Below are 17,707 nucleotides of genomic sequence, written 5' to 3'. Positions count from 1 at the left end.
AGGAAAAAAGTGTGTTCAGCTCCCTGGTGTACTCAGAGTCAGGACATTTCAGGCTGTACAGGATCCCTGAATTTTTCCTTCAGTGATAATAACACAGTCACACTGATGCATAACTAGATGCTCTGCAATGCATATTCTCCACACAAATACATTTTCTGTATAGGGATATATGTGAAAAATATGCTTGTGGGAAATACATATCTCTCCATCTAAAGATAACATTCGGGATCACAAAGCCACTTTCTTGGTCATGCTAAATGACTTACCACTGAAATAAATCTTTAAATTAAAAAAATCAATTTTCTTTTCCCATTATCCACTGGGGGGGGGGGGGGGGAAGAAAAGGAAGTGGATAGAACAACTCAAAGGAAACAGAAAAGAAAGCAACTCCTGCTCTACCTGCTCCTACCTAACCACCACCTGGAGACTGGACTTTTCTCGTCTTTTTGCAGACAGGCTCCCAGGACACAGGGGGGTCACAGAAGTGGCTTTGGTGGAGCTATCACGCGCTGCAGCAGCCCCAGGGGTCTGGGCCCCTGAGTTAAGTGTAAGGTTTCATCAAGGGGGAATGACAATCTGCAAAAGGAGTGAAGACACGCCACAGATTGCAGCCACGCTCCCCTTCCCACGCAGGGACAGGGCAGAGCGCAATGGGGTTGCAAGAGCAGGGAAGGTTCAGACAGGAGAAATCTGAGGATCACTGGTGTTTTTCTCTGAATTACAAGAGTAAGAAACACATCTTTCCTTTTTTTTTTTTTTTCTCCCTAAAATAATCACTCAAACATAGAGATACTTGAGCAATAACTCATGTACTAAATTGTTTCCCTTTCCTGTTCAACTTACTTGCAAAGTGTTAAACAAATTGCATCCAAGGAATGTTCTTTTGTTATCCTTTGAATTAGTTTGTACAGGGGTATGAATGTCCTTTCATCTTTTTCTGGAGGAAAGCATAAACAAAAGGAGCATTTAGAAAAATATAAACTTGTAGAACACAAACTGCCCTACATGAGGATATCTGCAAAATATTCATTAAAGAAAAAAAAAAACAAAGAACAAAAAGGATATGAGTTGTTGCAGAATTCAGCTATCAAGAAGTGCATCTGCCCAGAAGACCAATTACTTTCTTTTTTTCTAAAGACTTTTCTGGTATTGTAATTAAGGAGCTTTTAGAGGTAGGTTCATATTTTAATTGCTAGATAAATAAATGAAAGGCAGCCACACTGTGATGATTGAAAGGCTGATGAAATTGGGGGGAGGGGATAATCACATTATAATTTTTTAGAGAAGGTATAATATGAAAAATGAGGGCTGAATCTGACAATGTCTAATTTTTCTGTGCAGCCACTTAGGAATGAGGCTCAGCAGGAGAGGTGATGGGGAGGGGGCAGAGGGACGGGCCAATATACAAAGTCCATTACGTGAATAATACTACTGCAGTTTAGCTTCCTGTTAGGGAAGCTGGTGAAGCAGCTACACCCAGCAGTTCTTTTCACAGTCAACCAACCTGGAAGTTGGGGGTGTCTGGACAAGCAGGGGTTGTCTTTACCGGCTCAGTGGTACTTGAGTCAATTCCCATGTGTATACATGGAAGCTTATTCCTCTACTCACTGCAAACACACTGAAATCTTTTCAAGAGTGACAAAAGCACTCTTCAGTAGAAACGTCATCAGCAAAACAACCTTAGGTAAATATTTTGACAATGTCACTTCATAAGACAGAAGGGGTGTAGATCTCCTGCCTGCCTTGGCTCTCAAGAATCCTGGAAGGGGACCACACACCTCTATAAATTATCATGACTTCACTTGAGCCAAGGGAAGTAGGACACTCTCCACCAGTTTACAACGTGCCCTCCAATATTTAGCATTTGGTAAGAGTAAGTAAAAACATTTAGCTTTTAGTTCAAGTTTGCTGCAACTCCATTTCCTGAAATACATAGACAGCAGCACAAGAGAACTGGAGGAAATTTCACCCTAAACTCTGTCTGAGATTAGTTGCATGAGCAAAGCTCCTGTAAGTGGGAACAAGAGCAGATATCTTCTAAATTGCTCTACACAATTCAATGGCAGGAAATCGGCTGAGGGTGCTGTCACTTGGAAACAAAGGGTGTGATCAGAGCAGTCCTGTGGAGAAAGACTTGGGGGTATTGGTGAATGAAAAACTGAGCCAGCAATGTGTGCTTCAGGCACAGCCATCTGGATGGCACGGGGTCCCCCACAGGCTGCAAATCGGTGTCTGCTCCACCACAGACCTCCGGGGGAGGGGGTGGGGTGGGGTGGGGTGGGCAGCCCTGCCATGTCAACAAAACAAAAAACAAAATTTGAAAATTAAATGCAGTGCATTCTAGTCTTATGGTAACAGCTTTTCCTTCATGCTGAGCTCCTTAATCAAAGCTGACTGAAAGAATAAACTATGTTCTGTAAGCAAGAAGGGGAATGACGGTCTCACATATCCTATGTCACTCACTTTTCTCCAAAATATATGACAAGCCAGTGGCAAGTCACAGCAAAACAAATGATCAGCCCATCAAGGACAAGAATGGATGTAGAGCCATACTGGCTTTCCAGATGTCATCTCTACACCAAGTTATAGCTCATCTCAAGCCCAGAAAGGTGAGGGTCTACAGCATTTGTTAGACTTGAAATCACACCAGTAAGGTTTCCTTTTATAGCCCACAGTATGGGCCCACAGTATAAGGGAACCTGAAAGATGGCGTGGCTGATTGTTCCTTTTACTGTTGAGCTCTCGTGATTAAAACCAAGCAGGAAGCTCACAAGATTCACTCATTGCTGAGTTGGGATTGTGATTTTCACCATGGATGCTTTTCTCCACAGATGCACTGCTTGTCCCCAGGATCTGTCAAAGGCCAAGTCTGCCCACACCTTGCATTTGCATTCTCATTGTGTCTTATCCTCTCAGTAACATTTTTTAGTGACTCTGGGTCATAGCAGCCCTTTACTTGAGCCAGAGATAGACCTGTTCAGTGACATTCTCATGAAACTGCCCTGAAAAAACAGTTCTCAGTTCATTTTTCTTATGAATCATTTCATTTGCAGTGATGCTCATGTACTTTAATTGTGGATGTTTTAATGAACGCATGCCATCAGTGTAGCTATCCAGGACAAGGCTGTTACCTATGTGGCCTCAAAGTGGGTCTCCAGAATCACTTACTCATTAAGAAAGATTGTAACTCTGATGTCTACTGAACACCAAATTTTATACCAGCGCACCAGAGACCCACGATCAAACCTTCCAGCTCAAGTCCCCTGAGGACTTGGTACACCTGATAAATCCCATGAGAGGTTCTGATATGGGTTATGAAATGCTTGTACAGCTCTGGCCTTTCTACCTGAATGACTAATACATCACTGATGCCAGATGGCTACAGCCCCAGCTACCTGGAGGGAAGGCAGAAGGACCAAAGTGGGATAGCTAGCGCTCTCAGACAGACAAACATGCACTGGTGATCCTGGCAGAAACTCCAGAAGGGCTTCTTCAGTTGGGTGAAACACGAGAACTCATCTCCAGTCTCCTCTGAGTATTTCAAACATGGGAAGGTCAGCTCCTCACTAGGAAACACATGGACAGGGATGGTGGGTTCAGGGAACCTGGCACAAACACAAACAACAGCCCATGAACGGTAATCTTAGCCAGCCTCACATGGCGGATTAGCACTCAGCAGCACCATTCCTAATGCCAGATGATGAGCCCAGAACCTCTTAACTTTCTGACGTTTCTCCACTCTTGTACCCTGCAGGCTACATCTTCAGGTAGGATAAAAGATGCTTTACTTAGCTTAATTTTGCTCCAAGACAAGGTAAACCAAGAAAAGAAGACAAGGCAAGCCTTCCTGTTCCCAATAAATGACAGAGTTAGACTGTCTTGAAGCATAGAAGTCACATGAACTTTTTTCTTGTGAGTAGAGTTTAATTTCCCATAGAGAAGTGGCGGAGAAATGTTTCTGGGAAGATGTAGGGAATAAAGGATGTATAAATTCACATTTTTTCTGCTCTAGTTGTTGGATGCCTCCCCACCAATCTCTTCTTTGCTCTCCTCTGTGCCCAGCTCTCCAGCTTTACTAGGAACCCCAGTGCCAAGTTAGCATCTATATGCAACAGCAGAGATAAACATGAGTTTAACAAGATAGAGTATGAAAACAAGTATATTTACTTCTATTAGAGGCATTGATGGCCTAAAGAGGGATGGAGAGAAGTTCTGTGCAGATTAAGAACCTTTAAAAATATTCTATTCTGTGTTGCCACGTATTTCAGGAATCCTTGTTGTGCTGCACAGTACCCAAACAGCACAGTGAGAGCCAAGATGCCTTATGTGGAGTTAGATAATTTCTGTCCATTTATCCCTGTATGACTGCTATATTTAACAAAGATAACTTATAAACATGCCCCTGTCCTTCAGCAACCCAGAGCACCAGGGTCTCTGGTAGCTTCTCGGTCTGTTGTATTGAATCTACTTCAGTAGGTGCAGATACTGCACAAAAGAATGATAAAAGGTTCTACCTGGCAGGAGCTTGTGCTGGTGTAGATCCACTGGCACTAATGGGAGTTGTTAGAGAAAGTATCCACATAGACATTAGGTTCTAAACACCTTTGGGGCTGAACCAAAGAAACAGCAGCAGAAGCTTAAACCCAGTAGTAATTTAAAGTAAAAGAAATATAAAGAAATAGAAAACTCTTCTAAAACACTGCATTTTCAGAAAAAGAGGTGCAAGACTGACATTTTAAGTTACATCCAGATGGCAGGATTTTTCTGAATCTTCCTCTCTGGAGCCTTCTACACCCATCCTTTCTATAAACGATCATCCAGGCTCTTCTTACAACTTCTTTCTGTATTCCTTCCATTGTCATCTGGCTCACAGTTAAGGATCTTGATCATTTCAGCTTTTCCATGCTCTGCTTTTGATCATTAACCAGAATTAACAGTGTGTTCCAGTGGGTCCTCTTCCAGCTGCCAACTTTCCCCACTCCCACCAATACCACAGAGTTGATACAAGATGGGACTGCATCTGTCAAGCTCCTTCATTCAGGCAGCATGGCAACAAGTACAGGTGCAAACAATTCGTGTAGAGAGGTGAGGCTGTCTGGAAACGGGGAGTCCAGAAATTGCATTCCTCTCTTCTCTTGTGCAGCATTTCAGTGTATCGGTTGTGTTAAGCTATTGATTCTCCAGTTTGATTGTTTTTGGTTTTATGCATCACACTTTTTTTTTTTTTAATTGGTTAATTACTCCATTTTCATGCCAAGCCTAAGGGGAAACCCCATTCATTTCATATGTGTAATTATTGTAAAATGTAAATGTTCAAGTCAATTAAGCATATGTAAATGAAACATATGTAAAATTCATATGTTTAATTGTGTAATTAATCGTATCACCACCACACACTAACCATATAATTCCAAATACCATACTCAGACATTTCCTAGTCCATCTTCACTGTGCTATTGCCCCCACCTGATGCATCAAACCATAAATCTCCTCTTTCCAATAGTTGACACTGCATGTATCTTTCTCCCCCATCCAACACTCCTCAGTCTCCAGCAGTTATTTACATAGCTCCTTTTCCAGAGGACATACACACCTCTCACCTCCCAAGGAGAGAGGTCATCATCAGCTCATGGAGAGCTAAATAGACACCATGACCTGCACAGCTGCACCACCTGATCATTTTAGTAGGTCTCAGTCTTGCCTAAAAGCACTTTATAGCCTACATCTTGCACACCCTGAGCAAGGAGAGCTGATGCCAACACAGCCAGCTCCCGAGAGCTGGTGCAGACAAGCCTCTCTGGTTTTCCCTTTGAAGTAACTAGCACAGGTAAACCCCACTGGTAGATACAATGCTGATGGAAATGAACTGTGCCCTAAACACAGTTTGACTGGATTAAGTTTGGTCTTCCATGATGTACTTATCTTGTCCATAAATGCCTGCCTCTCGCCTCTCCTACATGAAGAGCACTTCCAGAACTGAGATCCTGGTGTGTCTCCCTCTAGTCAGCTTTCAGAGCAGCTTGAAATTTTGACACATACCTCTGAGGACCAAAAGGAAAGGTCGCCAGGAGCAGAATTTCCTTGCTTTTTTTACAAATAATTTATGGCTTTATCACAGCATTTGGGGACTCAAAAAATGGAAGGCAGAGAAGACATCAAAGTCTTCATCAGATTAGCCCAGAAATCTCAGAATTGTATATAAATAAAAAGAAATCATTTCTCCTTTCTTGAGTGTGCAGATTTAAGAGACCGAATACACATTTCATCTTTTAATAAAACATCTCTTTTCTAGTCTTATGGTAGCACAGAGAATTTGGAATCATAGAAAAATTCAAAGCGGTCAACTTCAAGGTTCAATCAGGTCATTCAGTGCCTTGTCCACTATGTTTTGAAAACCTCCAATCCCACAACCCCCATGGTCAACCTATTCTGGTGCTTCACAACTCCAGGGGCTGAACAGCTTCACCCAAAACTATATAAAAGGTTCAGAAACCTGCAGGTAACTAAACAGAAATTGCAGAATAAATTGCTTTACAAAAACCTTATGATTAAGGGAGACTTCATGTGTAAAGAGATATGCCAAACAAGTTCAAACTAGTTCAGGTTTCATCTATTTGTCATCTTTCACAAACGGCTCCAAAAAGATAAATATCTGGTTACCTCACCAATTAATGTGCTTTAACAATTGGCTCTTCTACAGTGTTTCATTTTCTTTCCAGCCCATCTCATCACAAGGTTAAGTGGATACTTTGCCATGAATGCCTTTTGAATATTCTCAAATGTATCCTCACTTCTGAAGCAGCACAGAGAATGTCACTAGGGTCCAACTTTATTTTGAGAAGTCTTTATCTGTCGACTCATGATCACAGGGCTTCTGCAGAGGGTGCAATCCAAAGACCAAGGGTATCTGCTGAAAGGTTCTACTGGCCTGAGAAATCTCTGGAAAAGGTGCAGTAGATATCATCTTGCTGGCAACCATTCCGTGCTGCAGTGCCACGCTCCACAGTGCTTTTTGATGCTCTTATTAATGGCTTTGTTCTTTCACTTCTCAAGCTGACAGTTCATTTTCCCTCCTACAGGTTCCTGCCATCGCACAAGAGAATATTTACAGCCATCTGTACCCTGTGCCCATGCATTCTTCCAGACAACCGGTTCATGGGATATGTGCTCTCACTGAAAGGAGAGGTAGAGAAATGTAATTTGCATTGAGGATGAGGCTATCAGGGTGCACAGTCTCCTTGTGGGTCCCTTAATTTGCTCCCAACCTCTTCAGTTAAAATAGAGATCCCGCATTACAAGAGTTCAAAAGCCCTATCGAAAAAGGCACCCTGCAAGGTGTCTGGCTGCTTGTACTCAACAGCCAGCTCTGATACGGTGCAGCTGTAACCAGGTATCAGGCTGTTGGGAAGGAGCTGTGAGGAGCCACCCACTTTGCTCATGCTCTTGTCTTTGGTTCCTGCCTGGGTTAACTACAGCTAAGCCTGTGCTGATCCTGACCTGGCTTCCTGGCCGGACCAAGGATCTGTCACTGTGAACATGTCTGGGAGTGACTGGCTGACCCTAGTGACTGCTGCTGGACCCACTCCTCTGGGCCAGGTCCTGAGGGACTGCAGCAGGACGTTGCCCCATGCCCACCTTCTTGTCACACTCCACTCCTGGCTTGTATTCCTGGCAATTTATAACTGACTACATTTGTTAGAAAGCACAATGCAGAAAAGGGGGGAAATGTGGGAGAGGATCTCCCTTCCTCTTATTATAAACCAGAGGAGAGTAGTTTCTGGTTTTGCAGAGCTCGCTGCTAATATTTTACTTTGTGTGCTTTCCCCTTAGCCTCCTCCATTCAAACCAAAAATTTCAACCATTTTACTGAATAGGAGCCAATTACTGGGTCAATAGTGCCTGTAGATTCACACTTAAATCTGTCACTCCGTTGTTGTCCTTCTAACTTGGTAATTGGGATGTGCTATTTGTAATGCAAGGCAGTCTTGGAAAAGCCTGTTGTGCTCGCAGCAGCAACAGGTGCTGGCATACAGCACACTTCTCAGTTGTCAGGACACCTCAGCCCATATCCCAACCTCTCTGTTCCTGCAGATAGGAAGACTGAACTGATGCTTTGTGCAAACAGAACATTAATTTTGCTGACAGGATAATAATAAGGCTACTAAATCAGTACTACAATTTTTATGTTATATACACTATTTAAATTACATGTCATCTTTATAAATTGACTAGATAAATGACTAGTCAAATGTTTACACATGTGACTTGGAATCAAGACTTTCTAGCCATGGAAGTGGCATTACTGAAGAAAAATGTGCTGGACAGTGATAGTCCTCAAAATACAACAGTGGAGCAATAGGATACATAGGACTCATGCTGAATAGCAACCGACGGTTCTGAAGTGCATTAATCAAAATATGATCTCCTGAGCCACAGTATAACCTATATCAGAAGATGAAAATTAGGACATACGTTTAGGTGCTTACAAAGTTCGGAGGATTCAGCCACAAAATGTCAGTTCCATTTCTTCTCACCACCAAGTATTTACAACAACCGGTATCATTGCTCTAAGCAATATTCAGCCTCTGTTAACTTGCTTGAGAGTAGATGGCTTGGAATGACTTGCCAGCAGCAGAAACTGCACAATATGTTCCAGAAACTGGAATTATGGTATTAGGAGTTGCTCTCCAAGATCTTGAAACTGTTCTGACCTGTGGCTGGCTTCTGCTCTGCATCAGAGTGTGTCTTATGAGAAGATCCTACCCTGAAGAAGTATCAGCAGGGAGCACAGAGGTGCCACCACACTGTGCTGCATTCTTTGGGCAGATGGCATTTCAGTATGGAAGGCAAGGATTCATGATTGCCAGAGGAACCACAGTGAAAACCACAGCATCCTGCAAGAACAGCTCAGGGCAGACCAACAGAAGACATACATAAGGACTTATCCCATATCTTTTGGCAAGGTCAGTCCTGATTCTTTCATTCTGTCTTCCTGTGGCCAGGTCTAAATTGTGATCCGGGCTCCCTTCCACTGGGGGATGACTAGGCATGATTTGGACACATCACACCAGGTAGCTTTTGGGGCTGTTCCTGCCCCATTCAAGAGAGCAGCAAGCTCACCTTGTTGCCTCCTCTGTCTTGCCAGTTCTCTCACAAGAGGAGCAGTTTGCTTTCCATAGGAACAGGTCCTGGTGGAGGACAGAAAAGAAAAATTCCCATTCTTCCCTGCCTGCTGGACCAGCAGCTCAACTAAGTGGCAGGGAGTTGTGGATGGGCTGACATTTATACCTCTTAATCTCTGTGATGCTCTCAGAAAAAAATTTTGCCTTGATATTTCTTCTGGTGCACTTGGAGGGCATTAGATGAAAGCTTTATGGGAGCAACACAAAGTCCTTTTCAATCAAGTGAGTTTTCTGTCTATTTAGCAGCTGAGCCAAGTATTCCAGGAGGAGGCTCGCTTGAAAGAAAGAGATGTTTCTTTCAAGCCTCCTATCTTAGGCCATATGAAAGCAGCAAATGTAGTGAAAAGAGTGACCTGCCCCAGTGAGCGTGTGTTTGGTAACAAGGTCCTGAGTTCAGACAGTTTTGGCAGGGCACGACCATGAACTGCAGCTGGCAGGTCCCTCTCACATCCTCCACAATAGCTGTGATTTCAAGATTTGCGTGTGGATAACACCTATTGCTCAGTTTAAAACACTTGAGAGATATCACAGAGACTGGAGGGAATAACTTCTGGGACTAGAAGTTACTTGCAAATGGTTTGTTGGCTCCAAGTGCAGTGTTGGGTACAGGGTTGGGCCTAAGTGGACAAGTACAGATGAGGCAGGAGAGGGGGACCTTCCCTTTTTGCCTCTCCCCTCCTTATCCTTGCAATTGGAAGCAGTCTCCTGGCTCGTTGCCTTTGGGACAGGTCCATGATATGAAGTCCCCTCTAGTTTTCTGCCTTTCTCTGCCACTCCTCTGTGTGTGAGCATGCAAAAGTCACTGTCCTTTCCTGTACCTTGAGATCCCCTTGCCCATCCTACATGACACACAGACCATCCACTCACTGGGCAAGCACTGTCTTAAATATACAGCACCATGGGGACTCAGTCTTAGACGTATATCCCTGGGCTGCACACAGGCAAATCATTCCCATGGGAATCACTTGATAGCCCCTCTCTTTGCCAGATTAAGAGGTCCTTACACAGCTGCCTCTTTTGAGGAAGAGGAAGCCACGAAAGTGAGTAATACTGTGAATACATATGGATTGTGCATCTAAGACCTTACTCTTTTGCTGCCCATTTAAACTTTTTCCCTATATTAAGCCACACATCTTTGATTCACCAGCCTTCCTGGGAAGCTCCCAAACCTTCTTGCTTCTAGGCTCATGCTATGGCAGTATTCCTGTTCCCAGCTGGAATGATTTTGGAGTTTGGAACAAGGTGAAGTTACACAATCTGTATTAAAATAACACCACAGCAACAAGCTCTACATTTCAGTCTCAAAGACAACACTGTTCATTTCCAGGAGAAAGTCTGGCTTAAGTTTTCTGGCTGCATGAGCCTGAGCCTCTGTGTTAATCACCAGCCCTCTCCAGTCATGGATTTCAGCTCCTTGCTACATCTGGCAGTTCACGCAGTAAAGCAGCAGTGATTTTCTGTGACCACCCAACTGCTGTGCTCAAGTTCCCTGAAAAAGGATGTTGCACTGACTGGGACATGAGCCCACTTCCTTACACGAACGCATCGCCTCAGGAGTGGTCTGCAGCGTGGTGGCCATGAACGGCACGTGGAGCTGAGACAAGCATTGCACTGCCTTGGCCATGCAGCGCATCAAGGACAGGCTCAGTCCAAGGGGAAAACTTTTCTTCGAGTAAACCACAAGGAAGCTGAAACACTTCAGTAACAAAACAACACACTAAAAATAAGCAAGATTTATCTTGCTGCTGTTCCAGAAAAACAATGCAGCCTCTGCACAAAACAGCCGCAAGTATCCACGGGGTTGGACAAAAGATGTCCTTGATTTCCTTGGTTTTTTTCTTTCTTCCTCTTTTTCTCTTTCATGCAGCTGTTTCACTTGAACAAACTCTGCACAGCTTGTGCCTTTCAAAGCTCAGCCCAGCTCGCTTGCATGGCATTTCTTAGCCCTCTCTCCACTGCCAGCTGCTCCCTGTACACAGACTTACACATTCCCCAGAACTGCAGAATGAATTGGGCTGTTACTTACGTGAGCATCATGTTACAAGCATTTGCAATGGGACTACCAGCACCTCAGCTGTTGCTGGCTTAAAATAAGCAGAGTTGCTAGGTCTGATGGTTCTGCATCTTGGTGTGACAGTGGCATACTAAAGAAAAGGTCCCAACAAGGTTTTGATTCTGCTCTCAGCGAAAAGCTGCAAAAGAGCTAAACTTAGACATCATTTAATCACAGCTTTATAGAGCTCTTAAAGTACCATGAAAGAAATACTTTCCATAGTCAAGGTAGTGCATTTTATTATGCTCATCCAACAGCATAACCTTAGCTTAACTCTAGGTTAATGGAACTTATGGTAGCACTGAAAGAATAAAAATTGCCAATGAACAAAAGGATTCCTAAATCTATATTTTTCAGAAGCCAGTGAAATTTGTACAACCTTAGATTTGACCTCAGGAACAGAGTTGCAAACGTAAAAGCCGTCTGAACGATAAGCTGCTCTGGAAAGCCCAAAATGATGCTGAGTGCAGTCGGTGTTCTTGGGCATAGACTTGTCTTTCACTGTGCAATAAAGAGCTCGCAATGAAAAGTGCATTTCCTCTCTTTTACATCACAGTGGTGGGCAACAATTCCCTGCTTAGCATGGAGCAGATTTCTAGTGCACCACTTAAAATAAATACATTCATTCCTTCATCATTAAAATATATGCCAGGAAGACTTTTCTTGAGAAATTATTTCATGGACACTTTTTAAATGAGCAAAATTAATGGGAGCCATAAATTGCTGCAAGCAGTACACTAGAAGTTTGGAGAAACCTGCCTGTTCTTGGCTAGGCCACGTGATGACCTGAAGCCTTTTGTAGTTAAAGGCATGAAAACACGTGGCTTCATAACCTTTCATATCCAGGACAGTGTCTCACCATTGCAAAGCATGTACCTGCGCAGGCGCAACACCTGGAACCCTGTGCCAGAATGCCCAGAGTTACAGTTACTGATTTTCCAGAAGCAAAATAGAGGCACACAGCACAGGGAAAGCAGGCCTTACCTTAATGTTGAGTCCTGGTTCAATACTGAGACATAGAAGAGTCCCCGTGATGTCCTTCCTATACTATTCCTGCCCACAGTCTTTAGCTCCCCATGTCTCTACTCCCAATTTCTCCCTAATCATCTATCTCAGAGTTTCAAGACTCCAGAGCCCTCAGTTCCTTCAGTTCCACATAATCCTCTCCTGGGCCACTAAAGAATCCAAAACCTATCATCCAAACTATCCAAACCACCTCAGATCCATCCCAGAGCTACTCCTGTCCTCCCACTCTATCCCTGATAACACCACTTCTCCCAGAATCTGGACTCAAATCCATATGTGACCAAATAAAAGAAACTCCAGCCAGCCAGCCTGAGACACTACCATTAGCTCAGCTTCACAGCTGCATCCTCCTCATAGGAGCAGAATGGTCATGGTCTCCTTTATGTTAGGTCATAAGGAGAGTTTGTATAAGAAGGAGACGAATTCTAACATACTTGGCTTGCAACTAATGTTCCCAGACCTGTGGCTTGCTGGGAATGTGTATCACTTGGTTCTCCCCCACTGTGACATTTACTGAGCACTGCGGGAATGCATGGCAGACCTCTGCATTCAGCTACACTCATCAGGCTGCGCAGGAGGCGTGAGAAGCCATTTTTGATTGTGGGTTCCTGCAGAAGATGGAAAGGAAGGGAGGAAAGCAAGGAGAGAGAAGAGTTTCTGTCCAGTTCCTAGGCAGCAGTGCAAATGCAATCCTAGCTTTGTCTTTACCTGATGGTGGGCGCCCTGGAGCAGAACAGGAATCCAGCTCTGACATGAAGGATGCTGTGCTAAGCTCTATCATGCTGCCTATGTAAGCAAAAGCCCTTAACAGACCAGGGGATGCCTGCAGTAATCCTCCTTTCGGTTTAAGTCATGTCTTTGTTCGCCCTACCACCAGACTAACTACAACCCTCTTTGGGTGTTTGGGTTTTTGTTTGGGTTTTGGTTTGGTTTTTTTTTGTAGTGGGTAAACATGAGCCATCCAAGCCCTTGTATTCAGGATGTGTGATCTGCTCAGTAATTAGTAAACACCGCTTGGCAGGGCAGAGGATTGGGCTGTTGCAGCCACCTGGCCTCCTGGCAGGCAGCGATTTTAGAGCACCAGGCTGTGTTCCTGGGGTCCCAGTGAGAACAGGGGCCAGACACCGTGCCACTGAAATCAGTGGGAACTGAGCTCTCCCGACAAGTAGTGCAGATCAAGGCCTGGGGAACGCAAAGAGGGTCCTGTTAGCACGTCTAGTTCCACAAGATATACAGAAAACAGGCAAAGGGAAATGTTTGCATGAACATGATCATTCCTGTGGGTTGGTAGCACCTGTGAGCACAAGCCAAACCATAGCCATAAAGAAGTGCTTGACCTCTTTCACCTGCTGTTTTTATTTTTGTCTGAATTGTTTTTTCAGACAGTGGGAATCAGCTTCACCATTTCCCATACATTAGCAGCATAAGATTTGGAAGGATGATGCTTGCCACCCAGCTGAGTTCCTGCATCTGTGGGTTGGTCATGGGTTCTATGCACCTTCAAATTACAGAATGCCAACCAAAATCAGGGTTCTGTTGTGCTAACTGTAAGAAACAAACCCTGTCATACAGAGTTTACAACCAATATATGAGACTGTGCATTTACCATTTTATAGACTAGAAACAGAGACCTAAAGAGCCTTTTTAAAGCATATTTAAGCTCCAGGAAAGACTCTCCTTGACTTCTCTGGGTTTTGGATCATGCTCAGGGAAATTAAGCAAGGTGCCAAAATTCACACAGTGAGTTTGTAGAAAAGCCAGAAACCAAAAGCTAGATTTGCTGAGCTCCAGCATTTATGCTCAAGCCAGCCCGCTGCTGGAGGTGCTGGAATGGCAACAACAATCTGCTCAAGTGTGAAATTCTAGCTGCCAACCTGGCAATGCCTTTATTTCTCTGACCTATTCCATTGCTCAGATCCAGGATTTTCCTTGAGCAGAAAAGAATTACGGACAAGAGTCAGCATCATCACTGGACAGGCACTAACATGTCCATGGTAATTCATTAGCCACAGAGAAAAGAGAAAGAAACTCATTTTCAAGAATCAAAGACATACATTTGGGTCACCAGGGTCCTTAATGGCTAATCAAGGATGCAGCTTGATGCAGCTCAGGTACCCAGCTTTCTGGGCTGTGAACTCTATGATGGTTTTGCCTTCCTGAAGGCTGCATCCAGAGGATGTTTGCTTTTTCTGCTTGACAGCCACGAGGATACCTAGTCTTAAGTGATCAGCAGCACTCTGCCTGCTCTGGTGACCCACATCCTCACTCACAGTGTGAGAGAATAAGGTGGTGGACATTGCCCAGAAAATATATTAATTTCATCACACCAATTAAGTCCTGAGGTTTTCCTCCTCTTTCATCCATGTGAGTTTGGCAGCTTTGTTTAAGCTTCACATTCTAGCTAAGGGGCTTTCCCTAAAGAAAAATAGTTACTGCCGTGGAAAATGGATTATTTGGAATCACTTCATATATGAACAAAGTGCAACCTTCTCCACAGAGAAATGCAGCAACAATTTAACAGCAGCGGCCAGGGATGAAGACAACTGTACACAGTGAAACTACAAAGAAAACTGTATAGACGTATGCACATACAGACATTTGATTTTGGCTAAGGTATTACTGTCCCTTGTTAGAAAAGCATCGCTAAAGGTTTTCTGATTAAACGTCCTTTAGTTTAGGATCTGATAAAAGCATCTTCTGGAGAGAAGGCAAAGCGGTGAATCTATTTGAAGCAGCAAATTCGAAAATAGAGTATTCTGAGGGGTTTTATTTAAAGATCTTCTCGCCACTGTTCTAGTCTCTGAAGATCTATTTTTATGCCTTTGTTTTCATTTGAAAGAGAACACATTATTCCAACTGCCCTATGACTAGCAAAGATGATTATGAAAAAGAAAAGAGATGTGCATTTCCTTCTCCTCTTAGCCAAGGAATTTGCATGTTATAATAATGGGTGCAAATTTAACAGATTTTAACAAAGCAGAAAGCCCAGACATCTGCTGAATGTGGCGGTATCTCCCACACACACTTTGCCTTACATGGAGGACGCAGGAGATTAACACGAACACTCAGGAAAGGGCACGTATTTGCAGAGAGTATGTTGAGATATGAAACAAACAAATGCTTTGAAATCCCAGCCCTGCTTCATCATTATAGGTCCTTAATCCTGATTTTAAAAAGATCTGGGCCACATCATAGAGTTCAAGCACTTCTCAGAGCCCCGCCATGCCAAGCTGTAGGGACGTCAATGTTCTAATTTGAATGTGGCTGTTCAGTGTAGTCGTATTTAAGACAGAGCTTTAAAATCAGTCATTTGTATGGTGTATACCATGTACGTGTTATTTCTACAGAGTCTAATGCTATATTACTAGTTTTATTTTAACATTTCATATTTTTGTCTGCGGCCAACAGGAATTTAGTGTATGTAATGAATGACAAATATTACTAAGCAGTACAATGTTCCTATGTAAAACACTGTCTTAACCTCATCAGGACCTGCCTGCTGTCTACCAGGCCCCTCAGAACAGGTAGCACAGGCTTGGCAGACATTCACAGAGCAGTAATGGAAATTTTTTTTCTTTTCCTACAGAGGGAGAACAAAAGCATGAATCTACCTTAGAAAGGGAATGAGAAGCAGGTTAATCAGAGTCCTGAGAGAGCTAGGAAATCAAGAGCAAATACCTGTCTTGCTGTTTCCCAACACAGGAACAAGTTAAAAAATCAGTGAAATACTAAACATGGAACTCAGGAGGAGACTGTCCTCTCCCAAATGATAGCAGCTCTGGGGGAGTCTCAAACTCAGAATGTCCAAGGCTTTGAACTGAGGAAATAAGAAAAAACTTGATATCTGAATGAAGTATGACTCTTCAACACTAAAAATATTTTTTTTTAAAGAATATTCAATCTTGTTCACACGTTGTAAACAGATCGCAACTATTAAAATGGAGGGTTGAGGACTTCATGCAGTTGTTTAGACTCTTGCACATACAGTGAGGGAGCCTTAGGCTTTCCTCTTTTGCCTAAGAAGATGATGAAACTGAAGAAGCCTCAGGAGTTACCATATGGGGCTAAACCCATTTCTGGCCAAGCCAGGCAAGAACCAGATGAGGCGGTAAGAGGCAAAACTGCTGAGCAGAATCAAGAATGAACCAGGGTGCCGCACAACAGTTATGTGGCTGTTTGGTGTCAGCACATAACATCTTTATAAGTTATTAGATTTCTTTCATGGGGAGTAAACCAGTTTATTAAAAGTATCTCAGTGAAGAAAATGGGATAGCCAGTAATGTGTGAGTGTGTGTGAGCTCATCACTAATAGATGCAAGCAAAGAAAAAAAGGTTAATATTTGGGAAGAAATAATTTTCTCGCCAAACGTGCTTAGAATAGTCAAACCTACATGGACTTCAACTGCATCAGCAGCTAGTCCTGTAAGAAAAAGAAAAGGGGGATGGATGGGTTGATGTTTTCTTTCAAGTTTTCGTAGATTAAACATTTTGATTTTTCTAAAGTGGTTCAAAAATCTTCTTACATTTGACAGACAGTGTCTGAAAAATGTACTGTATCTTCTCCCGTTTTAAATGTATGCTGTCAGTAAGGCAAGTGAAGAATAGATTCTGCTTGTCTCTATCTAAAATACTCACCTTTTAGGCCACAGAGTTAAAATGCCAACATGTCCACAGAACTACATATAAAAGAGCACTTAGGGAAGATTTTCAGAGTTTAACACTTACCTTACCCTTTCCTAATACTCCATTGGAGAGTTGACCATCGGTATAGTATCCCTGAGAGCACAGCTGGACAAAGATGTGTTTCTAGCCACTCAGACTATAGATAAAGTGATTTGTCAAAACTAGCCTTCATGCATACATGTTTTCATTCCATGATGTTAATATGCCTCAATTATCCCAGCACTCTAAAGGCCTTCAAAAATAGGCTGTTCCTTTTATATGGCTAGGTAGTTTTTATTCCAAAACTGAGCAAGAGAAGCACTGTAAAAAAAAGTGGAATTCCCAAGTCTACCTCACATTTCTCTACAGCCTTGCTTACATCTTAAACAGGAATTCTGCAACTAGAGAATATTGTGTTCCCCAGCTAACTTCCCATACCAACTCACACTACTCAACATGACTGAGCATGGCAGAATAACAGTGCTTAATCCTTTTGGCTCTCCCATTTTCTCCTTGTACAACAGACAGAATCGCATATGATTTAACAGGGCAGAGGGAAGCCAAACTACCATGAGTACAGGTCTTGCTATAGGTCAGAAAAAGGTACTTTATAAGACAGAGATAAAAGTTGTTCTGCACAACGACTGTGGATGCACACATGTGAAAACTTGGTCCTGAGGAGATTACCTCCCTTCCAAGTTCAACCATCCTTGTGCCCTCTGAAACCCATCTTTGCAGTTAAGACCTGATGCTTTCCAGAGCACCGAGTTTGACAAGAAACATC

Source organism: Athene noctua, chromosome 16, assembly GCF_965140245.1.
Source record: "Athene noctua chromosome 16, bAthNoc1.hap1.1, whole genome shotgun sequence".
NCBI classification, from domain to species: Eukaryota; Metazoa; Chordata; class Aves; order Strigiformes; family Strigidae; genus Athene; species Athene noctua.
The sequence above is the reverse complement of the archived record's forward strand: the minus strand, read 5'-3'. Positions refer to the sequence as shown.